At 33.8% G+C, this 20,231-nt stretch overlaps 1 protein-coding gene across 8 annotated transcripts in view; it reads left to right on the top strand.

Moving 5' to 3' along the window:
• Nucleotides 1–20,231, top strand: part of LOC126892114 (ancylostoma secreted protein-like) — a 328,099-nt gene that overhangs the window by 219,815 nt on the left and 88,053 nt on the right. The window contains exon 1 of one of the 8 annotated variants that reach the window (XM_050661587.1): nucleotides 11,504–11,597. The exons of 5 other annotated variants lie outside the window; for them this stretch is intronic. The gene's annotated coding sequence lies outside the window, so the exon portion shown is untranslated. Of the gene's footprint in view, nucleotides 1–11,503; nucleotides 11,640–20,231 lie in introns of those variants that run through there. 2 more of the 8 variants (XM_050661586.1, XM_050661588.1) reach the window with 2 other exon arrangements.

The following is a 20,231-nucleotide window of genomic DNA, read 5'->3' as shown; positions in this document are numbered from 1 at the left end:
CAAAAAAGTATATCTACTAAATAAATTATTTTTCAAACTCTTTCAAACTAGTTTGACAAACAGTTTGAATTTTCAAACCTGTACGATTGACCAGTTTGACTTGACTTGAATTATTTGTCAGAAGGATTGACTTGAGTTCGACTTGAAATTAAGTCAAACTCAAGTCAAGTTCAAACATTCAAGTCAAGTTCAAACATTCAAGTCAAGTTCAAACATTCAAGTCAAACTTGTGCAACTGTATTTTTGTGATACTGGAAGTCCAGCCTAACGTCATCTAGGACGTGAGCGCACCACAAGTGCAGCTCAAGACTGATTTTTGGTGTTAACCGCTAGAAGACAACCAACAATTACAGCACCTGAATTGGTTAGCGACTTGTAGACGGCACACCAGGTAACTATAGGCTGTGATACTGTAGGAAATAGTCTCCATGAAGCCAATCTACACAATCCAAGGCCACTGAGATATCCACCCCCATCTCCGAGGCAATCGCGCTGCAAGATTAGAGTGGTGTCAAGAATATTAAAAGTGGTATGCAACTGATTAGGCCAGAATTTTATTCTCCGACAAATCTAGATTTGAACTGCATCCAGATTCTCGTAGAGTAAGAGTGTGGAAACGATCTGTAAATGTAGAACGCTTAAAACATGTTCAGGACGTTTACACATACAGAGGTGGTGCAGTAATGGTATGGAGTGGAATAATAGTCGATAGCAGAACGGACATCGTTTTTCAAACCGCTTCCTTGCATCTCAGCAGTACCTCAACACCATTCTACAACCAATCGTTAATCCGTTTGCTGATGCGGATGGTCAAACTTCCACCTCATGCATGATAATGCTCGTTCACATGTCGCACGCCTAGTGACATAGTGGCTTACCAACGAAGGTATTGATGTATAGTCTTGACCAGCACAATCCCCCGACCTGAATCTCATCGAGCATATGCGACATGCTTCAACGAAGAATTACTCCACATATGGGTAACATATGTATGGGTAACATGGTTTCGTTTCTGAGAACGTCTGATAGAAGAATGAGCAAACGTACCTCAACAGGGTATTGACAATATCATTTTATATATGAACGGTAGATGTACACACACACACACAAACTTGTATGGAATCAAAATGTATTTCAAAGTAATATTTATTTCTTTTGAAAAAACTTGTTATTATTGCGAAGAATAAAGGTTTTTATTGAAAATAAACAAATCTATAAGACAATCAGATAGTACAGCTCGGTATGGTATAGGTTATTTGCTTGAGTTGCAAATTAAACGAAAATAAATAAACTAACTTTTGCGTCCAAAAACTAAAATATGCGTCATATGGGGTTATAGAGAACTTACAACGGGGAAAGATTATTGGTTTTCTCTTCTTCTTCTTAACTCTGATTATTGGTCTTGTGGAGCAAGTAATGTTCTCAGAGGAACATAGCTGTAGAGCTAGACGTAACAAAGGGCGTTCTGTCCAAAACCTATGCTAGGTAACAGGACTAGGAAAGCTCAAAAATAAAGCAAGAGAAAGGCGCCAAAAAGTAATAACGGCCCGCCATGATCGTTTAATCGTCCATTCAGCTGGAAGACACCCAACCATTTCTCACCTGCAGCTCCAAAGGCAGCTTTTGGAAGCTACAGGTGTAACTCTTTCAGTTGAAACGATAAGAAGAAGAGTTCGTGCCAAGAAGCATACAGCTGGAGACAGTTATGGGTTCCCGAGTTAGCCAGGCAGCAAAAGACTGACCGCCTAAATTGGTGTCTTCACCACCAAAACTGGAAAATTGGGAATTGACAAAATGTGCTATTTTCAGGAAAAAGTCAGGATTTGTGTAAAATCAGATGACCCACGAAATCGTGTACTTGGAGGTCGAGGAAAACAAGCAAGAACGAAAACTGTCAGATCTGTTCACAAATATACAAGAGGAAGTGTAATGTTCTGGAGAGAAATTGTGATCCATAAAAAAACTCCTTTAATTTTCATCCAATGAACTTCACAGGTATGTGGATAACCTGTAGGCTCTGGAGAGGTGCAATAGGAGAAAATTTAATTTTTGTGCATGATAATGGACCTCCACATACTATTAGAATGACTAGAGACATCGTTGAAGCAGAAGTTTGTTTGGAGTGGCAGTGGCCCTTGTTTAAGTGGCCTGCTTTCTCACCCGAGCTTAACCCTATAAAGAATTTGTGGGATATGCTTAAAAGAAAAATTAGAGCTCACCAGGATAATCCACAAAACACCTCACGGCCAGTACAAGGTGCTCTTGAAGGATGGAGCAACCTACCACAACAAAATATTGATAATTTTATTAGGAGCGTGCCCACGCAAACTAAAGCTTGCATAAGGACTAGAGGTGATAATACTGACTACCAAAAAACACAAAAAATAAATAACAACAATTTAAACGTTATTCGTTTTACATTGAAATTTTTTATGCTATTGACTTTAAAACAACTAATTTCAATTTGTTTGTTAAATACTTTATTGTTTTATTTAATTGTTATGTATTTGGTATTAAATTGCTTTAAAATAAATGTTGTTTGACTTCGTGTGTTCGTTTTTTTTAATTCGCACGAAATAATAAGAAATATCAGGTGATTCCATATAAGTTTAGGTGTGTGTAGATGTATGTAGAGCCTAATAAACCAGGGTGGACGCGATATTTTCTCATTTTGTTTCTTCTTATTACGACCATATTTTATAACGACCTTATTTTTTTTATTATTAATTGTACCTACTTCTCGATATTTTTGACGTTTCTGAAAGGTATTCTCGGTATTTTTGACATTTCATCAAATTTTGTTGTATATTAAATACTACTAAACACTACAATAGTCCAGGGCGCATCTGTTTTGAGATGGACGTTGAGAGGTGACTCAAATTTTTTTGCAGAAATTGCTTGAAAATAAACCAAATAATAATATTTGAGTTATCCTCCCTCTCAAAAAGGTTCGGAACATTGTTTAAATAATCAAAATGTCAAAAAATTAAGGAAAAATTCGATTTTTTGCTTCGTTTTTTGATTATAACTTTAAAAGTATTCATTTTCGAGAAAAGTTGTACTGACATAAAAGTTGCGTAATTAAATTTCCTACAAAATAGAATTGGTTAAAAATTTAAAACATAGTCACCCTAGTTGCAAAATAGCAATAATTGCGAAAAAACCATACAAAAACAAGTATTCGCATTTTACGTTTTTCAACCATTTGTGCTACACTTGGGACCTTCATGTTTCATCCAAAAAAACTTTATGATACAGTTAAACAACACTGTAAATTCCATTAAGATCGGTTCAATAGATTTTGCAAAATAAATTTTGCAATCCAGCTAGAGCAAAAAAAAATCATTTTTTCAAAATGTTGCAGGACTGAAAATAAAGCAGATAGCAAGTTGAACTTTTTTTTACTTATAGAAGTGTACGGCACCTTTCATTTGCAATTTGCAAAATTAAAATCGATTAATTACCACGGCGTCAGGAAATTTTTTAAATAAACAATAATTTTTGGTGCTACGCGCAGGACAGCGGTGTTCGATTCACACAAGTGGATTTCCACCAAAATTTCTTTCAATGTTTATCTAATATATTATTTTCTTACTCTATATTTTGTTGTATTTTAATATTTTAATTCCACAAAAATCAAACTAATTTTATTATTGTTTGTGAAATATTGTTTAAACAATTGCATATGTTTAAAAATAATAAACTTTTATGTTTTAAGTTAAAATATATGAACGAAGAAAGTTTTTGCTAATAAAAGTGTTATTTCAAAGGATAGAGTATGTGTTTTTATTTTGCAATAAACAAATTTATTTATTTATATCGAAATTTAATAAAAATTAAAATGTATCAATCATTATCAAAGGTCATTGGAATGCCCAATCAGAGCAAACTATCCGCTGTCCTGTGGGTAGCACCAATAATTAATGTTTATTTAAAAAAATTCCTGCCGCCGTGATGTTAATCGATTTTAATTTTACAAAATTGCAAATGAAAGGTACAGTAGACGCAAAAAAAATTTCAACTTGTTATCTGCTTTATTTTCAGTCCTGTAACATTTTGAACAAATGAATTTTTTTTACGAAAGCTGGATTGCAAAATTTATTTTGCAAAATCTATTAAACCGATCTTAATGAAATTGACATTATTGTTTTACTGTATCATAAAGTTTTTCTGGGTGAAATATGAGGGTCATAAGTGTAACATAAATGGTTGAAAAACGTAAAATGCGAATACTTGTTTTTGTATAGTTTTTTCGCAATTATTGCTATTTTGCAACAAGGGTGACTATTTTTTAAATTTTTAACCAATTCTATGTTGTAGGAAATGTAATTACGCAACTTTTATGTTAGTACAACTTTTCTAGGAAATGAATACTTATATTCGAGTTATATTAACTTATAAATGAGTTATAATCAAAAAACGAAGAAAAAAATCGAATTTTTCCTTAATTTTCTGACATTTTGATTATTTAAAGAATGTTCCGGACCTTTTTGAGAGGGAGGATAACTCAAATATTATTACTTGATATATTTTCAAGCAATTTCTGCAAAAAAATTTGAGTCACCTCTCAACGTCCAAATGTACTATTATTTTTACAGATGCGCCCTGGTCTACAAATCGAATATTATTTATTCAAAATAATTAAAGAAGAAATTACGTCTCTTTCTAAAAATATCCCTAGACTTTTCCGATGTTTGTAGTTTAATCTATTAAAATAATGATAATTAAACCAAATAAACAGAAACATTTCTCCTCGCTCCAGTTAATTCATATGCAAAGAAACCTGTTTTGGCTGACTAATAAACATTATTTAACATTGTGTATATGAATCTTCCGATGGAGTTTCTCAAACGTTATTCCCACCTACGATGAATCGCCACAAACTATTGGGTACTAAAGGGAGACTCATGTTTTTTTAAGAATATAGCAAAACTACAAAATATTAAACAATTTGTATACTGTTATTTTCCCATGCTCATTAAATTGTGAATCACGAATTGTAGCAAAGCGAATAAAACAATTGTCATTTAGTTCCTTGACTTAGTCGTCATACGTTGTATGTGTTTGTGTCAGATTAATAATATTATTTAAAACAATTTGGATTGTAAAAAGCTATGGGTTTTCTCAGATTTTTCTGTGTCGCGGTAAGTTTTTACATAGATAATTTTATATTTTTCTTTTAGAATCAAGTGTACTTTTAGCTTTTCTTCTTCTTCTTTTTATAAGCAATTGTGCTTGTTCATTGGCGGATTGATACCTCTATGGAAGGTTGTCACTACATCTTTTACGCTGTCGTCCAATGGTTCTTCTGCCGATTGGTGATTTATCTCTTGCTATCTTGACCATAAGAGTATCCCCCATTCTGCCTATGTATTTATCTCATTTTTTATTTAGTGTCCATTCGTTTACACACTGTACAGTACATTTTCTACTAATGGCTAATGTCTTCACTCCTCTTTCAGTGTCTCAGAGTATTTCCTTTATTAATTCTTCTCAGTACTCCCATCCCTACCATTTCCAGTAGTCTTTGTGTTGTGACTGTATCGGGTCTTGTTTCTGATGATTATTAGTCTTACACTGGCTTTATAAATCCTTGACTTTATATCAATATTAAAATGACAGTTTCCCCATACAGAGTTGTTAATGCATCTTGTCAGTCTATTTGCTATTTTTACTTGATCTCTCAATTCTTAGTCTACATAGGTCCCCATAGCTGGACAGTGTAATTCCAAGGTATTTTATTTCCATTCTTCTTCTTCTTCTTTTGCCCTTTAATTCGTCCAATTCTGAACATAGGCTTCCCCCAGTTTCCTCCATTCGCTTCTGTTTAGTGCTTTCTGTTTCCAGTGCGTTCCTCCTATCTTTTTAATGTCGTCTCCCCATCTCATCTGGGGTCGTCCTCTTGCTCTCTTTCCTGTCCATGGTCTCCATTGTTGTATCGTGCTATTCCACCTATTGTCCGTTTGTCTAGCGTTATGACCTGCGAAGCTCCATTTTAGCCTGGTTATATGTTGGCCTGCGTCTTTGACTTTTGTTCTATTTCTGACCCAGTTGTTTTGCTTTTTGTCTGTCAATTTTACTCCTAACATTGCTCTCTCCATGGCTCTTTGTGTCTTTATTATTTTATCCATGTTTGCCTTGGTCAAGGTCCATGTTTGGCATGCGTATGTGAGAATTGGGAGTATGCACTGGTCAAACACTCTTGTTTTTAAGTATTGTTGTATTTTTTTATTCTTTAGGACCCATTTTAATTTTCCAAATCCTGCCCAGGCTAATCTGACCCTTCTTTTTACCTCCGCTGTTTGGTTTTCCTTATTTATTTTTATAATCTGTCCCATGTGTGTATATGTGTGTGTGTGTGTGTGTTTGAAGAGTTGGCTTGGAAGCTAGTCCTTTAGCCACAGAATGGTAGTAAAGGTTATTGGTTTTTAAATAATATATCCAACTTTAAAAAGAAAGTTACATATTAGCTCAAATATTTCTCTACTATCTAAAGAAAGTAAATGGGTGATGTTTATGGGAGTCTGAATTTTAAGATCTGTTAATTTTAAATAGAGCTGATCTGTTTCAGACTTATGTTTACCGCACTTGAAAAGAATATGGTTGATGTCACATTGTGATATATTATCACATAAGCATAACCCAGAAGGGATAGTATTTAACTTAGCTAAGTGAGCTGGGAATGCGCCGTGATTGGTTTTCAGACGAGTTATTGTCGCTGTAGTCTTCTTCGACATTGCGTATTTAAAAATATAGGAAATATCTTGTGGTAAGGTAGGGTGGATAGTATAATACTGATTATTTGAGTTCGCTGCTATTTTTTTCCATTTTTCTTTTCATTTTATTAAAGTTGTGTTATTATAATGTAGCTGTAAGTCATCCAGTGTGAATATAGGTAAATATAATCCAGCATGGGTAGCATCCTTAGCAAGCCGGTCAATCTGGGTAATCTGTCCCAAATATATATAATCATTAACCGCTTCTATTGTGGTGTCGTTTAGTATTACGTTTCTATTGTCTTGTGTGTTTGTCATTGTTTTTGTTTTGGCAAAATTCATTTTTAGACCTATTTGTTCGGATTCATTTGCTAGTTCGGTTAGTATGGTTTGTAGTTCTTCAAAACTTGATGCTATGACTACTACATCGTCTGCATATCTTAGGTGGTTTAGTTTCTTTCCATTTATGTTTATTTCCATGTTTGTCCATTCCATTGTTTTGAAAACATCTTCCAGTGCTAATGTAAATAGTTTAGGAGAAATAACATCTCCCTGTCGCACTCCTCTGTTAATTGGTATGGGTTTTGTGGTTTCCTCCAATTGTACTGTCATTGTTGCTTTCTTATATATATTATGTATTAGCATTCTGTATCTGGAATCTATTTGACAATTGTTTATAGCTTTTTCTATTGCCCACATTTCCACGCTGTCAAATGCTTTTTCGTAGTCAACGAACGCTAAGTGCAGATTTTATTATTTTCATTACTTGTTCAATACTGATGCCATCAATTTCTATTTTATATCTGACTGGTTCTTTTCTAATTACTATTGTCTTAGATTTCTTAGTTGAGCTTACCTCATTACATTCTTTTGCTCTTATGTTAAATCTGTCAGCTAGTTTTTGCAGACCATGTTCATCCTGGACTAGCAGTATTGTGTCGTCTGCGTAACAGAGTCCCCCTGTTTTATATTTTCAATAGTTTTTATAATATTTAGGGAAACTTTGTCATCTTTGAGTCTTACTCTGCCAAGAAGGCTTCAACAAGTTCGTCTTCGTAATTGTTGGTAGGGGCGTATATCTGGATTATTTTCAGATTGTATCTCGTATTCAGTCTAAGATTTATATACATAACTCTTGCGAAAATTGGGTCAATGTTCTGTATTTTTTGTACTAATAAACCTATTTCTCCAGTTGTCGATTCTGTTTCCCCATTATAGTGGAATAGGTTGCCTGATTTTAGTATGACCTGATCTTCACCATTTCTTTTGCCTTCGCTAATTCTTATAATATTTTATTTCACATTTGAGTTCTTCCCCCAGTTCCGTCATTTTCTCATCTTTAGATAAGGTTCTTACATTATGCGTAATTGTGTGCAATGTTATTGGTAGCCACCTACCAGGCGCGCATACAGGGGGGTCAACGGGTCCATGGACCCCCTATTGTATTTAGTCTATAAGTATTGTTTTATTATTTATTATTTTTTCTATTAACTCTAAACTTTAAGCCATCAGTACAACATTAATTACACGACAACCGCTTCCAAAGAATTGAAAGAAGCCATAAAATCTAATAAAACACCCTTCTCTGAAAAATAATCTGCAGGCGCATTTGTTTGGGTACTGGTGGAACCATAAACAACGGAAATATTTTTCTTAATTTAAAGAATAACAAAAATGATATTTTATATACTATTTTTAATTTGGAATTATCTTCCTTATCAAAATAAGCCACAATCCTTTAGTATTCACTATTCAGATTCAGGTAGATACATTTTACTCCCAAAATCATAATATAAAAGGACAAAGGACTGGTCATAAAATTGATATCGGTAAATCCGTATCTTCTGGTTCGCACATTGTGTCACAAGCTGGTAAAAGCAATTCAAGAATTCTTGAATAAGGGTTTTTTGCAATTATCTCCAATTGTTTATGTATTTCAAATTAGAAACTATTAAGATCTAGAATATTTATTTGAAACGTTTTTCTCTAAAATCTACAAGGAATGTTTTATAGGCAAAAACATGATTTTTTACACTTTATAATCTATAATTTATTATAAAAAATTTTTTAATGGTTTTTAGTTATGTCGAAATACTGTAAGTTAAAAAGGTGCAAAGTAAATTTCTCCTGTTATAAGATTTTAATATAAATACTATTTTTAATTTGGAGTTATCTTCTATATCAAAATAAGCCACAATCCTTTAGTATTCACTATTCAGATCAGAGCCGGATTTAAGGCAGTGGGGCCCCTGGGCAGAATTGGTGTGGGGGCCCTACCTCCTACCATTAAAAAATGTTGATCTACTTTTATAAATATATTTTTAAATAATAAAAAGTACAAGAGCTGTAACTTGCTACAGTAAAATATTAAAAATAATAGTAAGATGTATGGTTAAAGTCCGGGAACTTTTCGAGATATCTTAATTAAAAATTTCTTGATTATGTGGGACATATCTAGTTCCATTAAGACATCGTGGCCAATGCTCATTATAGAGAGATGATTTAAACACTCTTGGCCCATCGTAGACTGTCGAAGTCGATTTTTAATTAACTTAAATTTTGAGAATGATCTCTATCCACTGCAGAGAGTTAGCATCAGAACTCATAGGCGTACCCAGAGGGGGGTTTGGGGGTTATAACCTCCCCCAATTGGGGTCTACTTTGAGCTCTATACGCTTAACATCATTATGTGTTGTTGACAAACCAAGCCATTTTGAAGTTGTAACCCCCCCTTAGGATCATCCTGGTTACGCCGTTGTCAGAACTAAATATAAACAAAGTGTCACCTCAACATTTGGAAAAGTATCATTCATATTCTTTTCTTTTAGCAGTTGGTACATTTGAAGTTCTTTGCTTATATTTGATGAGCTGATTTCCTCTTTAAATGAATTGAAGAATCTTACAAACTGTACCAGATGGACACATAAGTTTTCATCTAAATGATTGCTATAAATGTTGGCAAGCTTTGGTGAGTGAGCTTCAATTTCAATGAGAGTTAAATTTTCCAATTTTCCAAAACGATATAAAAATCCAAAATTGGAATGAGTATGAATGAATATGAAATTGTAGGTTATTTCATTCCCAATAACTTGGTTTGAAAAAATTTTTTCTACGGCAAAAATTGAGTGAATCGTAAATGAGTATATCGAAAAACATTGATTTTTTTTTTATATAAAACTAACACTTTCGATTAATAGCGAATAAATCGAAAACTATTAATTTTATCAAAAAAAATGTATATAACGTTTTTTGCTTAGAATGAATGTTTTTACCAACTTTTGCGGTAAAAATATAATAAAAAATTTCCATCCCCGAGATGGAGTGGCAACCACCCCCATGGTAATGGGGAACCACCCCATGGAATCATATAGCTTTTGATCCTTGGACTATCCACTACTAATTTTCAAATTTTCAAGCAAATCGATCCATTCTGTAAAAATTGCGAGGTTTTGTCCTATTTTAAGCTTCATTAATTGGACTATCAGCCGGTGGAAGGTGAAAAACATAACGATGAACAATGTATTATATTATCACTTCTACACTCCTTCATTTTATACTTGACATACATTGTCGATGTCGAGTTCCTGTATCTCCTGCCAATATCTGTTTAATTGAACCTCTTATGTTTGGGGCTTTGTGGGGGCCTCCGAAATGTGGGGGCCCCGGGCAGCTGCCCAGCCTACCCCCCCTTAAATCCGGCCCTGATTCAGATTCAGGTAGATACATTTTACTCCCAAAATCATAATATAAAAGGACAAAGGACTGGTCATAAAATTGATATCGATAAATCTGTATCTGCTGGTTCGCACATTGTGTCACAAGCTGGTAAAAGCAATTCAGAAATTCTTGAAGATTGACTAAACTCTGTTGCCAAATCTATCCGCTAAAAAAATTTTCTAATAATTTTGATTTTTCGGTAGAAAAAGAATTCGGCAGATTAATTTGAAAATTAAGAATTTTTATTTTTCGCTAGAAAAAAAAAGAGAATTAGGTAGATCGGTAGTTTTGACAGGTATTCAGTAGATTTACGGAATATCGGTAGCTGTGGCATTACTGTATTTGAGGTAAGTCTGGCCCCCTCTATTATGAATTTCTAGATCCGAGCCTGCCACCTACAATCCAGAAATTTTTCGCACCCTCTGCCCACTGTCTACCTTGGTTGATGTTACCGCTACCTTGGTTGAGAACAAGCGAGCTGACGGGGACTGAGGGTTTTTCTTGAGAATGTCTTTTCATGCTGCGAGGGGGTTTGCACTTAAACACCACACTTACCAGGTCGGTTGGTGAGTTGGTTTGAGAAACTGGTAAATTATGGTAAGTGTTGGGTAGGAAAGGAATAGGGTACGTATTATTTTGCCTGTTAATTCCTATTAAATAGCATAAAATTTCCACAAGCACCATTAATGCTTGGAGTGTTGAGATAACTTTTTAATACATTTTACCAATTTAAGTCGATGCTTTCATGCTGCGTAATTCCAAACTAAACGCAACTCTATAAAAATCCTTGATATCAAATACAGAAATTTCCAGGTAGTTTTACTAAATTGAAGCCCATCGTATTAAACAATATAGGTTTTTAATATCTTATTGACGAACTGGATTATTCCCCATATTTAAATGAAATAATATTTTTGATTCACCTACAAGAGTTTTTCATGTTGTTTTTGTTTTTCTTGTCGGGTTTTCGTTGCCTATTATTTGAATGAGTCATTAAGCTTTCGCAATACAAGTACGCATCATTTCCACAAAACAATTAGTAACTTTATTACTTCTGATATCTTCATCTGATAACAAAATAATAGTGAATTTATAACCCACCAATATATGGATTTACTGTCACACGTAGTTCTGAAGTGTTTGCTCCTAGTTGATTTCAAGTAGGTATGTTATCTAATACTAGTACTGGTTTTTACTATTCAGTCGGTAAGTTTAGCTAAATTTTGTTACTTGGTCGGTAAATTTTTGTTTACTTTTTTTCTGGTTTCTCTTCTTCATTGGTTTCTCAGAATCTCTCTCTAACCTCTACCCAGGCTGGCCAAAAGGGCGGTAGAGCAGATAGATTTTACCAGGTCCCGACGATGTAAGGGCCAGGTGTCGACCAAAGACGTAATGTTTTCCTTCATCTCTATTGTAAAAATTTTCAAAATTCTATTTTTTTTTAATAAATTCAACCTTGATAAAAAACCCGTACATATGCATTTATGCCGTACACAATATATGCAGCGTTTTCCGTTTTTTTTTTATTTTTTTTTTGTTTTCTTCACTGTTTACCAGGGCTCTCTCTTCACTTTTTACCGTGGCTCGCTCATCTCTCTTGGCTTCCCTGTCTCTACGTTTATTCAATTCTCTTATTAATTTGTTTCTAACCTCAACAGCTCTATTATTACTGACTCTAATGTATCCTAACACATGTTTCCCCTTCGCCTGTTTCTCACCATAATTCATTCCAGTAAAATTTTATCTTCTCTTTTCTTTCTTATGATTTTCAGCAAATTCTTTCTAAACTTCTATCCCCGTCATTTGTAATTCATTTAAACAGTGAGTCTTCAGAAAACAGATTTTATTTTATTACTTAGAAAGAAAAAAAATCTTACAAGAGTTTATTTCCTAATCATTTTATTTCAAAAACCAATGGTTCAAACTGGTATTTTCATGATTTTAGAGATGTCATTCCTGGGATGACTTTATTTAAGGATAGTTCATTTAATGATTAAATGAACTTCAAATTAAGGCCATCGGTACATAATTCGCAAATATTTTACGGCTATCCCTACTTTTTCTGTCTTTACACGGCAAATTACGTGTAGTAAAATTCACACTGGTATAGATATGTAAACAATACTAGAATGTCATTCTACTTGAAAATGTCATCATTAACTTAAAGAGATTGCTTTTGAATGTTCTTGGATAACTGTTATTTGTATAATTGCAAATTATTAATTCAGTTAATAAATGTGATTATTTCATTCATATGATATTCTGACCAATAGAAAGCTACAGAGATGCAAATTAAGGTGATAATTTTTGATAATCTCCCGTGGTTAAGCATATTACGTCAGATGCCCTTCGTTGCTATGAAAAAATACATTCAGTGACATTAATGACAATTAATGTTTTAAAAATTTTAAAAGTGAAGGCTTTCAATCGTCAAATATTTATAAAAACTGTGCGTTTAATGGTACTTACATAAATAAGTTACAATAAGGTTTTGGTTTTGAACAGTTTTATTCATGAAATAATCGCAACAAATTGCACTCGACCTCTGAAATTAATATATAATTTTTGCTCTCGTGACACTTTGACATAATTTCACTCGCCTTCGGCTCGTGAAATTAAAACTGTCAAAGTGTCACTCGGGAAAAATTCAATAATTTCAGAGCTCTTGTGCAATTATTACTGATAATTTTTTCACTAACTATGTATTCAGTGATTGTAATAATTTATATGTACAACAAAAACTAATACTCAATCGAGAAAAGAGGAAAAGTGTTAAAGTGATTTTTTAATAATATATTGTGTTTTGGCTTTTAGGAAAACCAAATGGAAAATATTTAATAATAATAACTTACCGAGATTTTCTTAGATTTTCTTCGTGTTGTTAAATGTTGAAGCACTATTTTCGGTGGCATTAAGGAAAATGAAGGATGGGATAAAAGAAGGGAACTTACCGAAAATATGTTGTCTGGTATCGTCAATTTGTCTCACGGAAAACACACACAAAATCAAATTAAAATTGTCAAGGTGTACTATACGTTCCGACCGTATGTATGTTAACGACTGACTGACTTAACATAAAGGACAGAAGATTATGCTTACTTAGAACGGTGTTGCCAAGACGTTCCCGAATCAAAATAAATGAAATATATATTCATATTGGCGCAAACATAGCCCCCGCCCTGAAAAACCCATTTTTCAGCCAAATCTGTATGCAATTTGTGCCGAAAACACAATAAAAAAAAAAACTAGTTCCAAATAAATACTCAAAGGACCAGGCATAAATTAATATACCAAAATTTTCAGAGTTAATTACCGTAACTCAAAAAAAAATAATCGAAAAAAAATAAATAAATTCTAATGAAAAATACCTATAACTATATACAAAAGATATTACTGTAAATTTATTGATTCGGAAGAGGGCATAACTTTAAAACTGGTCGTGTAAATGTCCCTTTCGAAGTTTTTACAGTAACATTTCTAACAACTCCGTCTTTACCCGGATGAACCTCAGTAACAATGGCCAACGGCCAACAAAGTGTAGGTACATTGTCTACCTTTAAAATAACAACCGTTCCGATTTTAACATTAGGCAAATCTATATTCCATTTTTCTCTAGTTTGTAAGGTAGTCAAATATTCCAAACGCCACCTTTTCCAGAAATCTTGCACCATTCGATCGATTAACTGGAACCTATCTAACCGGTTTATATTTAAATCTGTTAAATCGTCGGCCGGCAAACTTCCTAACGGTGTTAAATTTAAAAAATGTGATGGAGTTAATACCGATATTTGAGATGAATCAGTTGGTCGACGACAAAGAGGTCTCGAATTTAAGATTGCCTCTATTTGAATTAATAGAGTATTTAACTCTTCATATGTTAACAACTGATCCCCTATGACCTTATAGAGATGCGACTTAGCGCTCTTTACATTACTTTCCCAAAGACCCCCGTGACTCGGACTTTGTGGACTTATAAATTTCCATTCCACACCGTTCAAATTTAATTCACATAACAGTGCATTTTGATATTCTTCCGAACTAGCAAACCGATTAATTTCACTTAAAACCGTTTTCGCACAAACAAAAGATGATCCCTGATCAGAATACAAAACCTTGCATGGGCCCCTTCTTGCTAAAAGTCTTTTAAATGCTTGCATAAAATGTGGTGTGCTTAAAGAACTCACCAATTCTAAATGAACCGCTTTTGTGCTTAAACAAACCGCTAATAAACAATACGATTTATGAACCGCCGCATTACGTTTTTTACCTAATGTAATATTTATTGGCCCAAAATAGTCAACCCCTACGTGTAAAAAGGGTTTAGTAGCAGTAACCCTCGATACCGGTAAATCTGCCATAAGCGGTGTCAAAATTTTCGGTTTATTTCTAAAACAACGATTGCATTTAAAAACCCGATTTCTTATAAGATTTCTTGCCCCAAGAATCCAATACTTTTGACGCAATAAAGCTTCAAGCAAATATGCCCCCGTATGCATATAAATTATATGATAAAAATCAACAATCCGTTCAACTAACGTTTCTTTTCCCGGTAAAATTAGTGGATGTTTTCCCGAAAACTAAGGGATGAATTATTAAGTCGTCCCCCCACCATAAGTAAACCGTCTTGTAAAAATGGCCGTAATTTCTTAAGCTGTGTTTTACATTGTTTGTTTTCTTTTATCATTTTTATTTCAGTTTCAAAATGTTTTAACTGAATTAACTGAATTAAATAACATTCTGCTGTTCTTAGCGCAGTAGCCGTAATTAATTTTTGCACAGGAATTAATTTTAACAACATTAAAACCCGAACCGTAATCCGTAAAATTTTATGCCAGCTAGAATGACGTTCAACCAATTCAAGTAAGGGATGAATTTTTTCACCCTGCTTCTCCTCCTCAATAACCAAAACCTTAACCTCCGAAATATCCGATTCTAATATTGAAGAAGGCCAGTCCGATTCCCGTAATTTTATCCAACTAGGACCTTGTAACCAAAGTTCATGATTTATTAATTGTGAGGGTGTCAACCCTCTTGACAAGCAGTCCGCGGGATTATTTTTACCTTCAATATGTTGCCATGAAATATTAGGAAGGTTTTCTTTAATTTGCTGCACTCGATTAGCTACAAAAATATCTTTGGTATTTGCCGAAGTTAACCAACTCACCACCGTGGTCGAATCAGAATACGCAACTAGTTGTGAAATATGAGTAAGTTTGCTATAATTTTCAAATATTAATTTCAGCAAAGATGATAACAACAAAGCCGCGCATAATTCTAGCTTCGGAATGGTCATGGTCTTTTTTAAAGGTGCACATCTCGATTTTGCAGCAACCAGTCTCACACTCACTTCACCGCTAGAATTTACAACCCTTAAATAAACTACCCCACCGTAACCGTCTTGACTTGCATCCGCAAACCCCAAAATCCTAATCGGAACATCCCTCATGGCTCCTACATGTCTAGGGACCTCAAATTTTGAAAAATCTTGCCATTCATTGCATACCTTTTCCCATGATTTTTTAATCGTATCCGGGGGTGAGTCATCCCAACCCAATTTTAGTTGCCATAACTCCCTGATCATTAACTTTAAATGCAAAATAAATGGAGCAATCAGACCAATAGGATCATAACATTTTGCAGTAAGAGATAAAATCTTACGTTTTGTACAATTTTTATCGGGGGTGGTTAACCTATAGTTCAAAACATCCCTCTGCGGATCCCATTGCATCCCTAAAACTTTAGTCTCCGATTTAAATGTAACCGAATTTTGTAAACGTTTTTCCAGCGGAATTTCTGATAACAAATTGTCCAAATTAGTCGACCATTTAACTAAGTCAAAACAACCACCTTTGAAGAGATTTACCGATTGATTATATAATTCTTTAGCTTCAATTTCGTCCGGAACACTCGTTAAAAAATCATCCATATATAGCCCCGAAGAAATATATTTTTTAGCTAAAGGATAATCTTTGCCATCTTCATTTATCAATTGCTGAACCGTCCGTAGCGCTAAAAAAGGTGACGACCTTAAACCGAACGCAACCACCGTAAATTCATACGTTTTTATTTCCTCGTTTGGATCAAATCTCCATAATATTCTTTGAAACCGCCAGTGATCTTGTACTAATTTTATTTGTAAAAACATCTTTTTTAAATCCGAACTCAATGCTACTGGAAAAAGCCGAAAATTTATTAATAAAGTGCATATGTCCGCCTGCAGTTTAGGCCCGCTATGCAATAAATCATTCAAGGAGACATCACTGTCTGAAGGGCAAGATGCATCCAATACGATACGTATAGGTGTACTTAAACTCTCTAATTTTATTACAGGGTGATGACTAATATAATAGGATAAGTCACAATCTTCTTTTTCCAATAATTTTAAGTATCCTTGATCCAAAAAATCCTGCATAATTTTATTGTAATCCGCACGCAAGCTGTCCGATTTTGTTAACCGTTTTTCCAAGGTTTTTAACCGATTTTCCGCCGAAACCCTTGAATTTCCCAAATTTTTTGGTGAACATTTAAAAGGTAATGCAACAGTAAACCGGCCCGATATATCCCTGGAAACCGTGGTTTTATAAATATTTTCACATTCTATAGCGTCTAAATCCGGAATTTCCCGTTTTGGAACCTGCTCTAATTCCCAAAATTTTGTCAAAATTTGTTCAATCGATGTTTCTTCCCTTAAAGTGAGCAAATTTATGGGAGTGGAATATTCCGTATCCACCTGACCCATAATAACATACCCGAACGTTGTTTCTAAAGCCGCCCCTAAACCTGAAGAACTCAAAATCCGATTACCGCCAAAAAGAATAGGAAAAAACTGCGCACCGATTATGCCATCGATTGATTTAGGTTCAAAAAACTTATCGTCCGCTAATTGTAAATTTTTAAATTCCGATAAAGTTTGCAAATTTAATTTCGTTTTTGGCAATTTATCTGTAATATGATCAATAACTAAAGCTTGAACATCGTATTTTTTAGTCTGATCAAAACGCGAAGCGATAATAATGTCCGTTACTCCCCTTACCGACTGAGAGTTTTGTCCCAAACCTTGTACCGAAGAATTAATTTTTGTATATCTAAGACCTAGTTTTTTACAACATTCCGTGGTCAAAAGATTACACTGACTACCGTTGTCCAAAATAAACCGCGCCGTTGCATTTTGTAAAGGACTATTTAACACACATACCGTTACCGTTGCTAATAGAACCGTTTTTTCCTGATTTCTACTCAAAAAACTAGAATTTTGAAACGCACAATTAACTGAACCCGAATTGTGGTTATTGGAACCCGTTTCTGGAATACCGACACCAGAATTTGGTTGATTATTTTGATTATTTTCCTTCGCACCCCTTATTTCCGGTTTTCCTGCGCATACAAGAAAATGATGATTCTTGGCACACTGGGCACACGGTCTTTTTAAGCACTGTCTTACACCATGTGACTGGGAAAAACACAGAAAGCATAAATTATTATTTTTTACCAAATCGTACCTTTGTGTAGGATTCATAGCCTTAAATTTATCACACCTACCCAAAAAATGTGACGATTTTTTACATAAAACACAAAAAGGCATTCTGTTATTGTTTTTATTCTCATGCTGGCTTACAAAAAATGATTTCGAATTTTTATTTTTATGATAGCCACCGGAGCTAGCCTCTTGTGAGTCACTATTATGCAAAATTTTTGTTTGATCCTTAACAAATTTAATTAAATCCGTGTAAGTAGGAATAACCGTTCCGCGCATGTGATTTTTAAAAGATTTTACCGTTTCCCTGTCCAGTTTTGAGAGTGCATGATAAAGTAAAATAAAATCCGTTAAATCCGGGACATCCAACTTTTTTAAGGCATTAACCGAGGCGTCAAAGATTTCTAAAAAACTGTTTAGATTTTTTTCAGATTCCGATTGCAAGGATTTAAAATTAAAAATTTGTTGTAAATAAGTGTTTGCTAACAACCTTTTATTATGATATTTTTCTAAAAGTGCTTTCCATAACGTGTCATAATTATCCCCAGAAGTAGCTATTCCCGCACAAATACTAAGGGCCGATCCCTTTAAATGTGAAACCAAAAGCCGAGCCTTATCTGCATCCGTCAGCTGGAAATTATCGTGTACCAATGGTTTGTAAATCGAATAAAAAGTTTCCCATTCCTTTGGTTCTCCGTGGAAATCTGGAATAGTGATTTTTGGCAAAAGACTGTGTACATTACACTGTTGTTGTGTACTTTGCTGTAAAGTTGGATTTACAATATTGGTGCTTGGTTTTAATTTTGTATAAGCCGCCCTTGCTTCACAACACATTTCGTTAATAACAGACATCACCTGAAAATCTGGTTTATAGTTTTCATCAACGTCAAACCCGACTGCGTTGATTTCATCCAAAATTTTGAGAATTTCTGTCCTTGTCGAATCCATCGACTGATACAAGTTTGTGAATTTTTTAATGGTGTTATCCGTAGTTAAGTTTTTCGATAAGTCATATAAAGTCTGAATGATTGTATAAAGCGTTTCCTTTTTAGCCGTTAATATTTTAAATTGCCTTTCGTAAGTAGTCATTGTTACTGAAATCAATCCGCAAAATCAGAAAAAAAACAAAGTCTACTTTAAGAAAACTGTAGCATATAACAAACCAGGTCTGAGTATAAATTTTGAATAAAATTAATTAATTATAGAGATTTGTTAAAAAACAAGCCTTCCGGGCAGTTATTATGCAAACTCTTTATTTTGTTTAGAACCGTGAATCAAATTTAGTATTTGTTTACAAAATAATTTTTATTCATACATCCGAATTTTTCCGTAACCGATTGAGTCGAAAAATATTCACGTTTGACAACACCGCAAATATTTAAAAACCTAACTTCTTTCACGCCCGAAGCCTAAGTTGTTCCGAGAAACAAAAACGATACAAATACAAAATCAGCAAAAAGTTATCACAGAGTTTTTTTTTCCGATACGTGCCGACATTAAATTTTACCGAACAATTTGTTTCTAAATAAGAATATTATTATTTAATAATACAAAACTAAGCAAAGCAAACTGTAAACCTACGCTGAATATCCGAGCTCGAAATTGACCAATTATGTTTTGGCTTTTAGGAAAACCAAATGGAAAATATTTAATAATAATAACTTACCGAGATTTTCTTAGATTTTCTTCGTGTTGTTAAATGTTGAAGCACTATTTTCGGTGGCATTAAGGAAAATGAAGGATGGGATAAAAGAAGGGAACTTACCGAAAATATGTTGTCTGGTATCGTCAATTTGTCTCACGGAAAACACACACAAAATCAAATTAAAATTGTCAAGGTGTACTATACGTTCCGACCGTATGTATGTTAACGACTGACTGACTTAACATAAAGGACAGAAGATTATGCTTACTTAGAACGGTGTTGCCAAGACGTTCCCGAATCAAAATAAATGAAATATATATTCATATTGGCGCAAACATATTGTTACTATGGAACGCTTACAATTTTGAACATCTTTAACAACAAACTACTTAAATCACAGAATATATTATCCTGATGTATTCTCTGCTTGGATTTTCCACAAATAATACACAATAACTAACTTTTTATTAAGTTCACGTCTTAAATCAATTATTTATCAAATACACTATATATCAATATTATTTATTCAACAACTCAAAATATTCCCGATACCATGTCAAATATTTAAAATTGTCACTGATTGTCACTGTCTGACTGACAATATGCTGACAATATTCTAATCGACTGAGTGCGTGTAAGACAAAGATAGATTTGAAAAATATTTCCACGGACATTGTGT

This window comes from Diabrotica virgifera, chromosome 9 (genome assembly GCF_917563875.1).
Source record: "Diabrotica virgifera virgifera chromosome 9, PGI_DIABVI_V3a".
NCBI lineage: Eukaryota > Metazoa > Arthropoda > Insecta > Coleoptera > Chrysomelidae > Diabrotica > Diabrotica virgifera.
This window is presented reverse-complemented; position numbering and strand designations above follow the sequence as displayed.